Source organism: Pleurodeles waltl, chromosome 5, assembly GCF_031143425.1.
Source record: "Pleurodeles waltl isolate 20211129_DDA chromosome 5, aPleWal1.hap1.20221129, whole genome shotgun sequence".
Taxonomy (NCBI): Eukaryota; Metazoa; Chordata; class Amphibia; order Caudata; family Salamandridae; genus Pleurodeles; species Pleurodeles waltl.
In genome coordinates, this window is record NC_090444.1 from 1282415575 (window position 1) to 1282434759 (window position 19185).

Genomic DNA, 19185 nt, shown 5'->3' on the forward strand with positions numbered 1-19185 from the left:
CTCGGTGGTCTAGCTGCCCCAGAGCGAGGTGAGGGGGTGTGGAGGCGGCCCTCAGGGCAGAAATCGGATCCGGGAGTGACCGGAGGCGTGGCGGGTGGAGAAGAGCCGCGCAGCAGCAAGGCGAGCTGGGACTGTGACAGGGCCTGCCCCCGTGAGTGTAGTGAGGCCAGGGCCCGCGGCCTGGTCGGCGGTGATGCGGCACTGGCGGGTCCACACCCTTCAAAAGTGGATTGAAGAGGAGTAGCGGCAGTCCCCGGGGGCAGATCCTGGAGTTGGGGCGGGTGGACGGAGAGGGCCCACGCGGCAAGAGGGCGAGTGAAGCGTAGTGGGGGCCTGAACAGCAGAGGCGTAGCAGTGGCTGGCCGGCTGGCCCAAGGTGGAGTGAGGAGGCGTGGTGACGGGCCCCAGGTGCAGATGCCGGAGCAGGGGATGACCAGCAGCGTACCGGGCAGAGACGGGCCCGCACGGCAGGGAAGCAGGTAGAAGCAGCAGCTGGGCCTGAGCTTGTCCCGGTGAGTGAAGCAGGGCGGGGGCCCGAGTGCTGGAAAGAGGTGGCGTGACAGTGGCCTGTCGAGCCGCGACCCCAGGTCCGGAGGTATCATTGGGGCCCCGCGGGAAGTGCCGGCCTGGGCACGGTGTACGGCCCCCCCTTTCCTGGCAGTGACCAGGAGCCCTGGGAGCGTAGTGCCAGCCCCGGGTGGGGCCTATGGGTGGAGGCCCCAGCGTGCGGAGGGCCGAGACGCGCCAGGCCCTGGGGCCTGAACTTCACGGCCGCCCCAGCGAGAAGGTGCGGGGTGCACCGGGACTGCCGGCGAGAAGGTCCCCCATCCCCAGATTCCTTACCTCTGTGGTGCTGTGCGGAATGACAGCGGTTGAGGCGGCCCTGAGAGGGAAAAACAATGTGCTGGACGAAGATTTGGGGCGCTCGACCCAGTGAGGCACTACGGGGAAAGACAGAGCTGGCAGACAGCCTCTGGCATCCCAGCAGCATATTGACCAGTCCACCGCACAAGCACTCCCCATCTGGGGGGGTCCACAACAGACCTGGCATCTGGGGGGGTCCACAACAGACGGAGTGAGTGCAATCCTCCAGGCTATCCAGTCCTCACAACTTGTAGTTGAAACTAAGATTGGTGAGGTGCGCGAGGATGTGGGCTTGTTGCAGAAAGACCTCCAGACCGCGGTGGGTTGTATTATGGGGTAGAAGGCCACATTTCCCTAGTGGAGGATGAGCTTGCAGATCTCAAGACCAAAGTGGCCCAGTTGCTGACACGCACGGGTGAGTTGCACCGCTGCGCAGAAGATGCGGAGAACCGCTCCAGGCACAATAATCTGCGCTTCGTTGCCTTCCCGGAGGGGGTGGAGGTGAACCAGGTGCTTGAGTTCTTGGAGAGCTGGATTCGATCCGGGATGCCAGTGGAGCGTCTCTCGCCCTGGTTTGCAATCGAATGGGCGCACAGGGCGCTTGCGCCCAGACCCCCACCTGGAGGACCTAGAAGACCAATGATTGCCCGCTTCCTGAACTTGAAGGACCGTGATACCATACTTAGAGAGGCCAGGCTATGTCCAGACCTCCGATGGGAAAAGCACAAGATCCTAGTATTCCCAGACTACACCCGGGCGGTCCAGGCCCGACGCCGCTCATACGAAAGTGTTAAGCAAAACCTCAAAGCAGCTCACATATATGCTCCTCGTCCCCGCTCGCCTGAAAGTCCTCCTGGATGGGAAGTCTTTCTTCTTCGAGTCACCTGAGGCAGCATGGGATTGGCTGACTGAGGAGAGCCGGTTGGCTCGGAGAGGTCCTCCCCAGGTCTGGGGAGGGCTCACCGGGTCATGGCCCTGCCGCCCCAGCGGGCACGCGAGGGGGACGCAGATGCACCAGGTCCCGCCGTAGGAGGCGGAGTGGTCCGGGCAGCCCGGCTGACAGGGATTCATCACGGGGGCCCGGTCGCCCGGCTGGAGAAACCCCCTGGGGTCCAGGGACCCACACTAGTGGGGGAAGAGGAGTACTGTCTCAGCCAGACCCCTGCGCTCTCCTGATGGGAGGAAGTGTGGCCTACATGCCGGTATAGTCGCCTGAGAGTGCATCCTTCTTGACTGTGGCTGGTGCGGATGGGAGTGGGCTAGATTGCAGATAATCCGGCTGAATGGAGTGGTCCACCACTCCACACCAATGACAGGCCACTTTGTCTTCAGGTTTTGGTTGGGTCTTTGGGCGACAGATGCTTCATCGGTAGAAGTACGAGGTGGGGAGTGGTTGGGGGGAGGGGAGTTACTTAGGATGCTAAGTTGTGATGTTTCACCCTGGTTAAGTTGTTGTTACTTTACCTTTTCCTCTTTTTTTGGGTGGTCACTCCTGGGCCCACTGGCGGGCATGCGAAAGACAGTCTCATTGGTGCGCCCCACGCAGAGCCCCCTTTGAGGCAGGTTTTTTCATGGAACGTAAACGGGCTGTTGGACAAAATCAAGAAGTCCACGGTTTTTAATACTCTTCGCAGGTATGCTCCCTCTGTGGTTTTTCTCCAGGAGACCCATTTGTTTGGTACTAAATGCCCCATGGTCGCATGAGGGGGGTATGACAGAGTCTACCATGCAGGTTTTTCCAGGGGCTCCAGAGGGGTGGCGATTCTGCTGCACCATTCCCTGCCTATAGTGATAACTGCTACCCAGTCTGATTCGCAAGGACGCTATAAAATAGTGTCCGGTATGCTCCGGGGGCAACTTATTAATATCCTGAGTGCCTACGCCCCTCCCGGAGCGTTTGACTGCTTTTTGCTCGCTCTCCGGGACGTACTGTTGGAGCTTTCGCCGGGGTTGACTCTACTGGGCAGAGACCTCAACTCTGTTCTGAATCCAGCATTGGATATCTCTGGTCCCATGTCCATGAGTCACTCCCATCGGGTGTCGGGATTGAGCAATTGGGCTGAGAGCCTTGGCCTATGCCAGGTATGGCAAATATGGCATCCCATAAGTATACTCATATCGTCAGCAGCACATCATAGACACGCCAGCATTGATCTCATCTTCATGCCAGCACTGGATGTTTCCAGTTTCACTGGGGCGGAGAAATTGCCGCATGGGGTCTCGGACCATGCACCGTTAAAAATCCGTCTGAAGGATACACACCCCACCCGGCACCCGATGTTGCCATCTGAATGCCTGGTACCTCCAAGATAGGGAGTGTACCCAAGCGGTGAAAGATCACCTCACTAATTATTCTGAACACAATCTGGGGTTGTTGCAATCACCTGGCATAATCTGGGCGGCTTGCAAGGCCACCCTCCAGGGGCAAGCTAAACATCTCCTGAGCGTGCAGGAGTGAGCACGTAACCTCAAGGTGTCAGACCTTGAGGCCAAGGCATTACGACGCGAACTTCAGCTCACTGTCTCTACGCAAGCCTCCACAACGAGGCAACTTACTCTGATCAGAGAAGAGATTAGGCACTCGGTTCTTGAAGCAGCAAAACATATGTGGCGAGCCTCAGCAGCCCGTGTGTACGGTTGGGGGGACAAAAATGGAAAACTCCTACATTGGTTGGCAACCCGGCCGCTGGCGGATAAAGTAATCCCCGAGATAGTTGACGAGTCAGGGGCTCTTTCCAGAACGCCTAGCGAAATAGAGCAGAGCTTTGTCATCTACTATGCGCGACTTTATGAAGAGCGGCCCCAGCTGCAGTCAGAGAGGAAGGCCCCCCTACTGGGAGATGTTGTCCTTCCTAAGCTTTCACTGATGGAGAGGCGCAGCCTGGATCAAGCAGTCAGCCTCAAGGAGGTGGGGGAGGCGATTGCAAAGCTAGCATCAGGCAAGACACCGGGCTCAAACAGCTTCCTGGAGAACTTTACAGTAAATGTAGTGATATCTTAGGGCCCCACTTGCTTGCTATGTATGAGGAGGCCAAAGAGACAGACGGCTTTCCCCCGGGCCTTGATCAGGCCACAATAGTGGTGATTCCCAAGACTAACCCCCTGTCACAGCATTGCCCTGCCCCATCTCCCTTCTCAATACCGAGATCAAGGTATTGTCCACGATCCTTGTAACCAGATTGAAAGGGGTGTTGCTTTCGCGGATTCACCCAGATCAATGCGGCTTCATGCCCACGCGAAGCACTCTGCACTGCATTAGGCGCCTGCATGTAGCATTGGCCCACCGGGGCCTTCTGACCCCTCCATTGGTGCTCCTCGTACTAGAATTCAAAAAGGCTTTAGACACCTTGGACTGGACTTACCTGGTTCAGGTGTTATTGAGTAATGGGCTCGGTCCTAGGTTTCGTGGCGTAGTGTAACTCCTCTACGCCAATCCGACTGCACAAGTGCAGGTAAATGGGGTGATCTCAGACCCGTTCCCCATTTGACGGGGCACCCGCCAGGGGTGCCCCCCATCCCCGCTTCTCTTCATGCTGGCGATAGAGCCCTTGGCGAAACTTCTGAGGGAGGACCCCCTGATGGATGGATGGTCTTGGCCCGCGGAGCATGAAGACCGTGTGGCACTTTATGCAGATGAGGTGCTTCTTTTTCTTGCCAACCCCGCCCGCAGTGGACCCCAGACACTGCAGATCCTGGGCCTGTTCTCAGAGGCTTCTGGTTTAACCCTTAATCCCATTAAATCCCTGCTGGTGCTGATGCACCCTTCCAGAGACTGTGTGGATTGGCAGCAAGGCATCCATATTAAGCGTAACAGTTTCAGGTACCTGGGTGTGCAGGTGGCCTTGTTGCCAGAGCTGGCCTAGCGCTTCACATCTCCCCACTCACCCGATGGGTCAAAGATGATCTTCAGCGCTGACAGACCCTGCACCTTAACCTGTTGGGCAGAATAGCAGTCTACAAAATGATGATACTCCCATGGTTCCTTTACCTGTTGCAGAACTTCCCTCACCCAGTGCCTTGGAGATGGTTTAGAGAAATGGATTCAATAGCGCGACAGTTTTTGTGGTGCAACGCCTCACCCAGACTAGCCCTTGGCACCTGTCAAAGAGATGTTTATGAGGGCAGGATGGGGCTGTCTAACATCTACTATTATTATCTTGCAATGCACCTGCTGGTGATAAACAACCAGATGGGGGGGGGGCTGGTCAGACCTGGCGTACCAACTGGAACTTCAGATGATGGTTTTCCCAGGGTGCTTGGAGTGCTGTATGGCCGCCCCATCCTTGCGCAATTCTGAATGTGACAAGGGTGGTTTTGATGGGCTGGCGTGAGGCTCAGAGGGTGTTGGGTTGGTGGGCCCGCCTCACCCAGCAAACCCCACTGTGGCACAGGGTGGTTGGCAGAGGTCTCGGCCTTGGAGGGGTTTCAGAGATGGGACTTCATAGGAATCTCCCTACTTGGGGATTTCTGGGTGGGGTAGCACATGCGGTCCTTTGAAGAGCTTCAATGGCACTTTTCGCTTAATAAGACCCAGTTCCACAAATACCTGCAACTCTGGCATGTGCTAAGCGTATATGTTGCGGACGGGTGAGGTCCTCCCTGAGTTTAGCCCCATGGAGGCGAAGGTGTTGATGGGGGGGTGCTGGGGGGCAGGGGGAAGTGTCGCGGCTCTACCACTCCCTAGTCACCAACACTGCTCGATCACTGGACAAGCTCTGTCAGAGGTGGGAGGAGTGACTGGGCCCCATGGATGAGGAGGACTGGAGGGAGGCGGACCCTGACCATGGCCCCGCGCTTTCACACGTTACAGACATATTACCTACACATAGCATACCTCACGCCCATCAGGCTACATACGGCAGGTCTCATATCCCACGCTGACTGTCCCGATGCTCTGGCCCTGATGCTGACTTCTATCATATGGTGTTGGCCTGCCCGGGCATTGCTTCTTACTGGAGGGCGGTGGTGACTGAGATTTCTGGGTTCTTGCAGGAGGATGTGACCACGGCCCCATTGCCACTCTTATTGGGGGTCATGGAGGGAGTGGGGTCTAGTAGAGCTGATCGAATGTTCCTGGGAGTGGCATGTCTGGTGTCCAAAAGAGATATTGTGGCTGATTGGAACCTGGAGGCGGCACCGACGTTGGCCAAATGGCGCCGGGGGTAGATTGGTGTGCCCAGCAGGAGAATTTCGTATACGAAGTGAGAGGATGCCTGAACAGATACAAGAGAGTATGGGGGAAGTGGAAGGCCGCCTTGGGTGTCAGGTCCGGGCCTGGGCCTTAGGCGACTCGCCGTGGAGAGATCTGTCACCACAAGTACCAATTACCATTCAATATGTGTCTGTGCTATCTATCTTTAGTGATCAATATTGCTTGGCAGCTTGCTCGAAGGAGCAGAAGGTGACCCATTTTGTTTTGTTTTGTATTGTGTATTCATTTGTTTTTGCAAAAAGCCAATAAAGTTCTTAATAGAAAAAAAGAAAAAAGAAAAGGTGTATTCCTGTTCTTCCGGTGCGAGAGGCGCCAGTGGTCTACCAATAGGTGATTGAAGAGCGCCCTAGGAGAGCTCTTTCCACAAGCACCGCATCCCATGCCAAATTCAAGCCTCCCTGATGAGGTAATGGGAGGCTTCAATTTCTGTAAGGAGGCGGTTGAGTTGGAGAAAAAAGAGAGGATTGAAGCCTGAGGGTGCGTACAGCCAAAACAGAGTGTTCGCTCCCGAGCTTAAGTTCAGCAAAGACATAGTGGCTGTTCGGGTTGAACAAGATGTTGAGATTAGTAAAGGGCATGGATCTGCAAAAAAAATCACCGCTCCGCACTTCCTGGAGGGTCCAAAGCCTGCTGCTAGCATTGCTGGGCATCTACAGTGAATCACTCATCCCACCAAGACCCATCGTAGTTTTGCGGACTCCAGGTGTGAGTGGTGTGTCTCCTGCAAGAGAGCCATATCCACATGTTTAAACTACAGATAGTACAGCACCTTCTTTTGCTTTATATTGTGTGTCAGGCTATTAATGTTTCAGGAGATGGTTTGCAGGGAAGAGGAACATATGGGGGAAGGAGCAGCTATTGGGGTAGTGGAGATGGCTGAACAGTGGCGATTTCAAGCATAGGCATCAAGGTATAGAATGGAAAAGAGCAGAGGGAAGTATGAAGGGAGAAGGGAGGAGGAGGAAGAACAGAGAGAAGGAGGGAAAAGAATGACAATAGGAGGAGGCAAGAAGAAAGAGGAGCAAGAGAAGGGGGGTTGCACTAGGAACTCCTGGGACACGGTGAAGGATGGGATGTCTTCTTCAAGAAGTGACAAAGAGGAAAAGGGAAGAAGAGGAAGGAATGCGAATAACCTTGGACTAAGCCAAGGGCGAGGCCTTGGGGAACCATAGACTATGAACCGCGGGTCTAAGCTTGTGGATCAGGCACACCAGAGTTCCCACATAGAGGGGCAGACAAGAAAATACTCTTTAGGAAACCAGGTCTGCAGTGGATTCGAGGGGGGAGGGTGACTTACAGACGATCATGTACCCATCGCCATCCCATGAAGGATCAATGCTGATAACAAGCATCAAACAAACAGCAAACAGCCATGGATCTGATTTACAAAGGTAAACTTACACCAAAAGGCTACGCTTGGACCAAAAATCTAACTTCACTCGTAGTAAAGTTACACTTTTGGTCTAAGTTTAGATATTTGGTCTAAGTTTAGACCAAAACTCTAAACTTGGACCAAAAATCAAACTTTACTCATAGTAAAGTTAGACTTTTGGTTTAAGTTTACCTTTGTAAATTGGGCCCGGTGTCGCTTAAAGTTAGACTTTTGGTCAAGTTTATAGTTTTGGTCTAAACTTAGACTTTTGGTCTAAGTTTACCTTTGTGAATCGGGCCACGTGTTGCTTAATTAGGGGGTAGAGGACAGCGGAAAGGAGGGTAGGCATAGGGCCCTGGTTGGGTGGCTCAACAATTGGCTAGGGGCAAAGGAGAGTGGGGCTGGGGAAGAGAGGAGAGACAAGGACAAGCAGGTTGAGTCTACATTGCTGACATACCAGCATTAAAGCACATTTCAACAGTGAGTACAGCAGTATCAAAAGTTGTTCATTTGTGTAAAACACTGTAGAATTTCATAAGCCCGTGGGAACACAGAAATGCAAAACAGTGTAACTCAGAACAGAACGAATGACAGGTGTTCAAAAGCAATCAGCAAGTGGCATGGCAATGTAAACTGTCAGATAATAGATATACAGGTGAAAGAACTATCCTCATCAGTCCATCTTGAGGATGCCAAGGACATCATCAAGCAGCAGCTGATTCAGGGAAGCAGTAACCACGGTAGTAGGGACCAAGTCTTAGCCATCAGATTGGGAGAGTTTCAGCGGGGACTGAGATTTGTCACGGCCCTGGTACTGAGTAAGGGCTGCACCGACTTAAGGGTCATATCCTTGCCATCCTGGGATTCTGGCTGACCTTTCCAGGTCTCTACCCTGGTTGCGGTTCCCACCAGAGCTCCAGTGGCCACCAGAGGTGGTAGGAGGAGGGGGCATGCTTGTGGGTCGGGGCAACCAGTTTGCCTAGGGGGTATAGTGTATAGTATGGTTGGATAGTCCTTCCAGGAAGAGTTGTAGTGCATCTGGGTCAAAGAAGTCCTTAGACCTGCCGTCCTATGTAATCCACAGATGGGCAGGTTTGAACAGACCAAACTTAGGCTCTCATTATGACATTGGTGGTAAATCCCACTTATCACCACAATGACGGCCGACAACTTACTGCCGCGGCAGCAGATATCCGCTCACCATAATTGACACACACATACTGTTGTGTAGCCATTTTAAGTATAGCTCCATGCACATTAGTTTAACATTCTAGGCCGCTGTGCACTTTGCCCTAGATATATTTTATTCAGCTTCACACTGTTATTTTACAATAACCAGTTTTTACGGTCTTGTTTTTATTTCCTCTATCACACAGTTTAGCTTAGTTCAGCACTATGTTCTCAAACAATGCATTCTTGATCGCCCTGTGCTTCAGTCAAGGCTACAGTCTGGTACATTGCCGGTAAACGTGGTAAAAGTTTAGTCTCCAACATTCGTAGAAAATACATATCCTTACGTAGGGACATTTTCTTGGAACATTTGCTGTGTTAGTTATAAAAACACATTCTAGTCCTAGTAGACGAAAAGAGGGAGATTCCAGCCATGGAACCACAACTGTATGCTGAATGCCTTGTTGCAGATGCTGATGCAGATTACAGGCCTTTGCTCAGGTATGAGGGTTGATGTCCTCCCGGAGGAACCTGAAAGGCAGGCTTAGAGCTTAACATGCTGTGCTCAAAATATAACTTAGAGAGAGAATAATCTAGCGGCACTATGATTGCCTTATTCTTGTGTTTCACTCTCCTTGTCACTATTTTAATAATACTGTGTTGTGTAGTCCTGGTTATTGCAGCTCACGCTTTGCTATCCAAAATGCAGTTGTTTTATTAAATCAGTCTTTAAAACTTATACTGCCTTTATTGTCATTTATATGTGAGACCGAACTGTGTATGAGAGAACCGGTTGTGACTTGAGTGACCACGACTTCCCTGAGAAGTACTGATATGTCATGCGCTCGGCTGCCCAATTGTCTCTACCATTTGGGAGAGATGAGGCACTGCTAGTTAGCCGGAGCAAAACCCGGATTTGGAGGGACAAGCGTCATCCACCGTGGGTCAGACTCAGTCCCCACATTGTGGACGATCTTGCTGCTCAAAATCCAGTAGTCTCATTAGGATAATGAGAGCCTATGCGACATGGCGCCGCCAACATTTGGTCAGGCTCTAATTTTCAGGTCCACCGGAATATCTCAGTCTCATTTTATATACTGACACCTCAGTTCTGTATACGGAGACGTCCGTGGTACTGAGGATTTCCACCACAGCCGTATAGGTAATCCTATTTCAGCTGGCGGTTGTTCAAGCTTGATCTTTAAAAGGAAAAACCCCATCTTGGTGTGCCTTCCCTGAACTCCTAGTTCTTCTGTGATGGCGAATCCCCAAGTTGTACAAATAGCTGTAAACATGAGACAACCTTTCACAGCACACTTAATAGCAAATGGCCTCACGGCCCAGGGAGGTCCAGTCACGTTTGTGGTGGACGCCCACGCAGCTTATAGAACAGAGCTTTTTTACTCCTGGGTCACATTTCCAGCAGTTGATGGGAAAACAAATACATTCACACATATACAATTGCGAACGCGCCTGGACAATACAGAGCGTACGCATATTTAGAGATTCCTCTATCTTATCAAGAACATAATAATTGGCTTGATGGCTCCCTACCCCATACGATATTACCAGTTAGGTTAGGTCCACTAAGTAATGATGGTCCTACCTTGCCTTTATTGGCCACCTACACACCATATGCTGCGGTTGCGAATTTAGCAGTAGCTGAGGTTCGACGTTTATATATTGAATTAATAGCAACATACAGACGATTAGTGCAATTTGTGATGCAAACATTAAATACAAACCCAGTGCGTGCTGCTCCAGCGCAACCACATGCAGTAACACCAGGTATAAATCCGGTGGCGGTACATTCAATTATGGGTAAGGTCCCGGCCAAAAGGGAAGGGACTCCGTTTTGGCTGGCACAAAAAATTAATACGCTGGAAGCAGTATTTCCCCATACGGGACCTCAGGATAAACATAGGATATTATCTATGTGCTTGCCCTTTGGGATGGTCCCTACAGTTGAAAACTGTAACACATGGGGCACGGTATCTGCCGCGCTCTATACAACAGCACACGGTACACCGACACTTGCCAACTTACCGGATGTGGTTAAACAAATTCAAGATGAATACGGGACTGCCTCGGCCCTAGATTTGGGAATGCAACTGATGGGCAATTTTGCCACAGTTTCTTCAATCATCCTAAGTAATCTTAAAGGGGAAGCAATTGCACTTGCAGTGTGCATGCGGCTCCGTGACGTTCCGCAACAAGATCAGGAACGAGAGCTGTCTAAAATAATAGCGGAAACATATTCAAGTATCGGTTGAGATAGCCTTGGGGCTAGACCACAAAAACCTCAATTTCACGGTAAAATTAATAAAGATAATACTAAACAACAACCTGAGGGTAATAAGAAATGCTGGGATAAAAAGCAACAAACACCTAAAAAAAGGAAGGGTAGAATCTCCACGCATGGAGGCCCCACAGAATAGATATAATCTCAGGAATAGAGATAATATAAAAACGCCTGATAGATATCAATATACTGATACACTCCAATCTTGTTCCTTTCAAGACTCATCGGAAAAAAGAAATGAGAGAGGTGGGCTATCAGAGCGAAGAACAGAGTACGGGAAAACGAGACAGGAGTCACAACGCTCTTTGGAGGTTTCTGTTAAAAAGGAAGAGAAATCAGTACAACAAAAACAACAACATAAAACGAAAAAGGTGGCAGCAGTCTCAGTTCGACATGCCACACAGGAAGAGGGTCCTCCTGAAGAACAAGAACTGGGCTCTAGCACTGCTAGACAGCGCGGCAGAGGTCACAATAGTTCGCCTGAATCTTCGAGAGCATCTGGAGGTAAAGCAACTGATGACTTTATACAAGTAGAAACTGCGGACATGCGTGTCTCCGAGCCTGCTAGGGTGTACAAAGTAACACTACAATTAGAAGGAGACATTGAATGCACAATACAGGCAATATTTTGGGACCGTGTAGTCAAAGTATTTGATATCTTGTTGGCTGAACAAGATTGACCACCTGATTTTGTCTGCACCTGCCCATATGGAGAAAAGGTCATTAAACCTTCTTTCTCACCCCTTGTCCCAGAGGAACTCGCTGAGTCCTATTCTATAGAATGGGCTCTACCATCCGCGTTATATAGAAATCATATGGGGAAGGATAGGGACTCTCCCTACCATGTCATTCCCATTAAAAGTGAACCTCAGCCACAACCGCAGTATCCCATAAAACATTAAGCAAGGGCATCGGTGAGAGAGATACTCACACAATTAGAATACCAGGGTGTGATTGAACCCTGTGTCTCACCGATTAGTAACCCTTTATTCCCTGTAGCTAAGCCGGACCATTCATACAGAATAGTCTTAGACTACAGACATTTAAACGGACATACACGTACATATGCTATACAAAATTCACATAACACTGCACTAATGAGCAACATAGTGCGGAAAAAATACAAAACAACTTTAGTCATCTCGAATGGATTCTTCTGCCAGAATATAGCGCCTGAAAGCAGGGACTTAACAAGCTTTAGCGCATTAGGCTCTCAGAAAAAATTCTGTTGTTTGCCTCAGGGGAATAGGAACAGCCCAGGACTGATGCGGCTCGTGTGACTGCTATTTTACACGAGATAGACCCTGAAGCAAGCATTGTCATATGTAGATGAGATATATCTCATGGATGACGAGTTACTACAACATTTAAGACGGGTAGCCCGCATTGTTGTAGGGTTTGCCGAACTTGGCTACAAATGTAACTTTAAAAAATCAAAAATTGCCTTCCTCAGCGTCCTGTTCCTGGGATATGAGCTATCGAGTGAAGGGAAGAGCCTAACGCCAACATTTTTAGAAAAATTAGCACAATTACAACCACCGAATATGATTAAAAAACTTCAATCATTGTTGGGTTTTCTAAATTTTTGCAGAACATACATTCCTGATTATGCAAAGCGCACAAAACCTTTATATGACTTAATACATCCTGATTTTTTAAGTAAATTCTGAACAGTTGAACATACACCCACTCTTCAAGAATTGCAGACAGACATGCTAGCAGCAAAACATTTACACACAAGGGACAACAAAACACATTTGGTCATCAGGGTAATAGCTGGGGCCATCGGTTTCACCTATGTGACATTTAATGAAGGTGAGACAGTCCCGATTGCATACAAATCACATTTGTATTCAGCTGCTGAACAACGCTTTGCACCCACGGAGAAAATTCTCACTGTTGTACAGATGGCTGTTATTAAAGAAATACCTCGTGCCCAAGGGAAAGGCATCATTGTTGTTTCTCCAATTCCAGCCCTAGAGGCTGTTACAAAAGCTAGCATTCCGAACGCAAAAGCACTTCATCCACGTTGGATACAATGGGCTACGTCTCTAACAGCCACTGATGTGCACTACATTTTTGATCCAAAGTTACAAACTCAAGAATTTCTACAATATGAAGTAGAATATCCAGTTCCAGCGAATACCTTGCCTATTGATCAATATCTTGGAGTCATGTACACCGATGGCTCTGCGCAACCAGCGATTGGAACTAAACATCAGTACTCTGCTGCTTGCGCAGTCGTAAGCGGCTAAATGGAGGGGGAGAAATTCTGTCCCTTGCATACCTATACACAGACCTTAGGGGATTGTACAGCACAATTGGCTGAGTTAAAAGCTCTGCTGATGGTACTAGAACATACGGATCCAGCGCAGCCCAAGCTGATTGTTTGTGATTCATATTACTGTGTCCAGTCTTTTAATGAATATCTGCATTACTGGCGTCAGAATGGGTTCAGAGATTCCAAAGGCAACACCATAAAACACAGACTCCTGTGGGGGAAGGTAGCAGACCTACAAGAGACGCTACAGAAAGTCCATGTTGTGCATGCACTTGGACACCAGCGCGTTGGAATACACATTGCTGGAAATACTTTGGCTGATGAAGCCGCAAAGTCAGCAGTGGCAGTAGCCACTGTAGCTGCAGTGACTCGTTCGAGTTCCAAACCAGACACAGACACTTTGGCTGCCATAAAAGCTGCGATTGATGGTACGCCTTATCCTAAAGGATTTCCTAACAAATATCAATACTATATGGGAGTTATGCTGAATGCTGAAGTTAAAATTCCAGGCGTAGGTCTCTACAAAGAGACTAAGCAGTATGTCCTTTGTTATGACATCTGTCAACAAATGAAAGTTTCTAGGGCCAAGTGCCCGCCGCAGACACCCCTCTTAATTTCTAACAGACCGTTACAGTGTGTGTACTTGGATCATTGCGGTCCACTAACACCTGATAGTGCATACAAATACATATTAGTCGCTGTTGATTCATGCTCCAGATTTGTATGGGTGTGGCCACAATGCTCGGCTGACGCTCGGACTGTTATTAAAGATTTGCAAGACTTTATGGGTACATATGCAGTTGAGGCATTCCATTAGGACCAGGGCCCTGCTTTCGCCTCAGTGGCATTCAGGGACACCATGGCTTCATTGAGGGTCCATCTGCAGTACTCGTCTCCATTTCATTCCGAGGGAAATAGTGTCATAGAGCGATTAAGCTACGATTTAAAGCAATCCTTAACAACCAGGGTCTTAGATACGTGTCGTAGTTGGCTAACACACCTGTATGGAGTTCAGAGAGCACTATATAACCTGCCTAGAAGGTCCCTGGGGGGTCGTACTTTATATGAGTGCCTGTTCGGGGCTCAAATGTTTGTTCCGGATCTTGATGGTCCTGGCGTGGAGGCAGCTGAAACACCTTTTGACATAAATGATCTTATCACTGTTTTACAGGAATTACAACAGTTTCGTGAAGATAACTCTTCGAAAAGTGCTGCCTCCTCAGGAATTAAGGATTTGCCTGTAACATCTACCGGCTGGATTCCCAGGATTGGGGATCTTGTACGTGAAAAGGTCTCAGTAAAAAAATAATTTGGCCCTTCTTATCAGGCACCAGTCCCTGTATTAGGGATACACGGTAGCAGAATTGTTATTCTACCACCGTTGCCAGGTGCCAAAGAAAATCATTATGTTTCAATTGACAATGTCAAACTACAACATGTGGCTGATTCTGCACAGCCGACCAAGAGGAACATCCAGTAGTTCCTGAATCCCTCTCACTATTGGAGAAGAAGTTCCGCTTCAAGTTGTTTATACCAACACTGACACCTCTCCGAGCTTGGGGAGGGTGGATGATCATCGTGCATTAGTTCCACTAACAACAAGCAATTTAGAAACATTTGATCAAGTCACCTCGACTACAAGCAAGACGGATGGCGCTGTCTGCAGTGTGCCACCACAGGAAACACCACCACCGTTGACCATGGCTACCCCATTTGCATGAACTGCCTCTGGTTGCTTTGCCAACTTTAACAACAGTCTATCGGATTTGTTCCCCTCTTCGACAGCTGACCTGTCAGGTGCACGTAAGCTAATACATTAGCTTAAAGACACATATTTCATTTTTCCATGGAACTATGTATGGCTTTCTTTGACTGTCCTAGCCTTTCTGCTTTGGATTGGTTTTGTTATGACCTTTTTCTTGTTAATACATGGTCATTTTCTTCCCGAGAGATCAGCGGTTGAACAGGTGGAGGAGGTTTTGAAACCACATTTTTTATCACATAAGATTCGATGAGACTTGTCTTTTGTGAACATTTCAGCAGTACCAATTCCTGATGGGATTGTGTGGGACAAAGTAATGCTTGATATATATATGGTCCCAATGAAATTATTCAAATACCATATGTGTTAAAATGATCAATGAATGATATAGTCATACCAGGTATTGTATCTGATGATTGGGATGTGAAAACAGTTGATTCTATGATGACAGAGTTGCAATATTATACTGTCAATGAAAACGAAGATGTTTACCAATTTAAAGAATATTATGGTGATATGTTTTGCTATAATTATTATGGGCACCACTTCATACATAGAGCGAGCAGTCCAAAAACGATATTTAATTACACGCAATGGGAACATTGTCCAACTCCACCACAAGGGAGTTAAAAAACTTATACTGAAAAGTTTGCGTATTTTCTGGGCATCGTAAAAAAAAATGCTGAGTCATATTATTTTAAAGTAACTCCTACTAAGGATATACATATGTTATTGACCAACACGAAATGTATATATTCGGAATCCTTTGTTTCCCGGTTATCAATAGAAGGTTGTGAATAATGGTCCAAATATATTGATTTGAAAACTGTTTAGGGAACAAAAAATTGGCAGACCAAGGGTACAGAAACATTGTTTAGAGCATGTCTCATCCCTGTTCAAATGACCTTTTTGAATGAAACAGTGCAACAAGCGAGTTGCTTAGGCTTAGCAACAATCAGAGAATTAAATATGCCCAGTATACCTGCCCCTGCAAAATTTGACAACTGGCAAAAGTACACAAATGCAACCATACACAAGCTCAATGAGTGGGTCCAGAATGGTATGTTTAATGCTTCACTGACACGTCCAGGCAGGTGATTATTGTGGCCCAGAGATACCAACGGGTGTAATCAAAGTTTTGTCACCTCCTCGGGGGGTTTCCGGATGAGTAGGCCAGACCCTCGCTATATATCACCAGAACATGCTGACATAATTACAAGATAGAGTGTAGGAAAATTGTGCCAACAGTGGCTAAAATCGTCCTCACTTGATGCGGTTAAGGCACACCTCAATCTCTTGTCTAACAACACTGACTTACAAGATTTTTTGTCAGGCCCCAAGATACCACGTAGGAAGCGTTTCTTGTATGAAGTATACAATGAAATATGGAAACTTTCTCAACAAGAGGCTGCTGCCCGATTAAGGCAAATAGACCAGGAAAATTTGAAAAAGGCATTAGTTGTTGTGGATAATGCGATTCACACTTTGTCCGACCAGATATATACAATTAACAACATTGTTTCTTCTGCTATAGACATTATACGATTCAATATGTCTTCTTTATACCATGGACAGAGTCAGACCAGGTCCATTATGCAGTTGGGTTGGACACCTCAAACATTGAAGGCGGGTTGCGTTCCGTGGCAGCACATCAGTGCCAGGGAAATATTTTTTTCCTTTAACCTACGCGACAACAACAACTAATGGCAAAGAAAGAAGCGACTTATGTTATGCTTCACATTGAAAAAATAGAAAGACTGCCTTTTACTGTGGCCGAGATTCCTTCAGCAGAGTGGTTAATACACAGGCTTATTAATCTGCCTATTTCAACATTACAATTCACTTCTTGTTTGAAATACGTTGCGGTAGGCAGATATGAAAAGTTGGGAGATAGTTACATCCATGAGGTGTGGGAGCTTCCCTTCTCATACAAATGCCTCAGTGGCATGAAAGAGGTCTTTCTTAGCGGTAGTGAGTGCAAGACTTCAGTCAGCCATTCGATGATTTGCAAGCAGCTGTCCTTGCATGGGGCATGTAATGCCTCGGTTGCAAATTTGGCTTGCTATCTGAAGGGAGTTCCAGTCCCCTAATTAAACGCACCTTCCAGATGCTTTCAAACGGCAGCTACGTCCTTCTCAATAGTGAAGACTGTTGTGGCATGCGGGCCGGCATAATTTACGTTGTTTCGGTCTCTAAGGTTGTTACATGCTGCGGGAACGTGCTGTTTCCCCCCACTAAATTAAGGGAGGTAGCTGATATATGGCCTCATATTGCTACTTCCAAGGTGAATTTTGACGAGTTGAGTAGACTCAAGGCTTTAATCTTTCAGAAGCATGCAGCCCTTACTTCTGCTCGTGAGACCTACGCGCTTCAGGTGGCAAGGTCGTTGGCAGAAATACAGTCCCTGTTAAGTACGAACTTTCCGAGACACTTTGGTGAACTCGTGGGATGTATATTTAATGCATCCAGCATGGCTGGATTAGCACATTTTTTCAAAGCTGTTGGTATTGGTTTTGTTCACACCTTCTCCTCTATATTCGGTTTGATACCTTCAGCTATTCATTCAATTTTCTGAAGTATTTTTGGGGGATTTCCAATAACTTTGGCTTTATTAGCCGGCATTTTGCTGTTGATGTTGTTTTTCCGCAATGGCTGTCCCACCGCAACAAGGACAAATGAAGGTGCTCCCATCAGCACAGCTGTGTCGTGAGGTCGTGAGCGCATGATACAGCAATTTGGAGCAACACTCCTGGAACATTTGGGGTGTGACTGGTCTTTGTCATTCAGACCAGTTTTGGATTGTGTGCAGTCCGTGTTTCGGTGCCGTTGGTGCTCTTTTAAACATGCATTGGAAGTTTGTCTTTCACAGCAACGCCCCTCGGTGGTTAATGCTGATCTGTTGATATTCTCATTGAGGGTTCATTACCAGACATGCGCACTGCGGTTGCGTTGCTGAGAGAGGCTGATTACGAGCTACTCTTCCTGGAGGAAGTTGATATTGACTGGTTCATTGGCACTGCACAGGATGCCACCTTGGTTGATACTGGGTCTATGGAACACACCTGCTCCTTAATGGGTTTTGGCGCGGATTTACCGGTTTTGTCATTTGCCGAAGTGGATGGTCTCCTGCGTTCCATGACTATTGCTCAATTCGGAACAGTTTTAAACTGATATTTTTTCTTATAATTCGTCACTAAGCCGCATGCTCACTTATAAATTGTCAAGTAATATGCTTTTATGAACTCTTAACTTGTCAAAATTAAGTAGGGTTTTAAATATATTTTAGGTTAGGGTATTTTAGCTTTGGCTTTCTCCCAACACCCATGGCACCACAAAGACACCCCGACAAGGGGAGGGCGTTGTGTAGCCATTTTAAGTATAGCTCCATGCACATTAGTTTAACATACTAGGCCGCTGTGCACTTTACCCTAGATATATTTTATTCAGCTTCACACTGTTATTTTACAATAACCAGTTTTTACGGTCTTGTTTTTATTTCTTCTATCACACTGTTTAGCTTCGTTCAGCACTGTGTTCTCAAACAATGCATTCTTGATCGCCCTGTGCTTCAGTCAAGGCTACAGTCTGGTACATTGCCGGTAAACGTGGTAAAAGTTTAGTCTCCAACATTCGTAGAAAATACACATCCTTACGTAGGGACATTTTCTTAGAACATTTGCTGAGTTAGTTATAAAAACACTTTCTAGTCCTAGTACATGTCAAGAGGGAGATTCCCGCCAGGGAGCCACAACTGTATGCTGAATGCCTCGTTGCAGATGCTGACGCAGATTACAGGCCTTTGCTCAGGTATGAGGGTTGTTGTCCTCCCGGGGGAACCTGAAAGGCAGGCTTAGAGCTTAACATGCTGTGCTCTAAATATAACTTAGAGAGAGAATAATCTAGCGGCACTATGATTGCCTTATTCTTGTGTTTCACTCTCCTTGTCACTATTTTAATATTACTGTGTTGTGTAGTCCTGGTTATTGCAGCTCACGCTTTGCTTTCCAAAATGCAGTTGTTTCATTAAATCAATCTTTAAAACTTATACTGCCTTTATTGTAATTTATATATGAGACCGAACTGTGTATGAGAGAATCAGTTGTGACCTGAGTGACCACGACTTCCCTGAGAAGTACTGATATGTCATGCGCTCGGCTGCCCAATTGCCTCTACCATTTGGGAGAAATGAGGCACTGCTAGTTTGCCGGAGCAAAACCCGGGT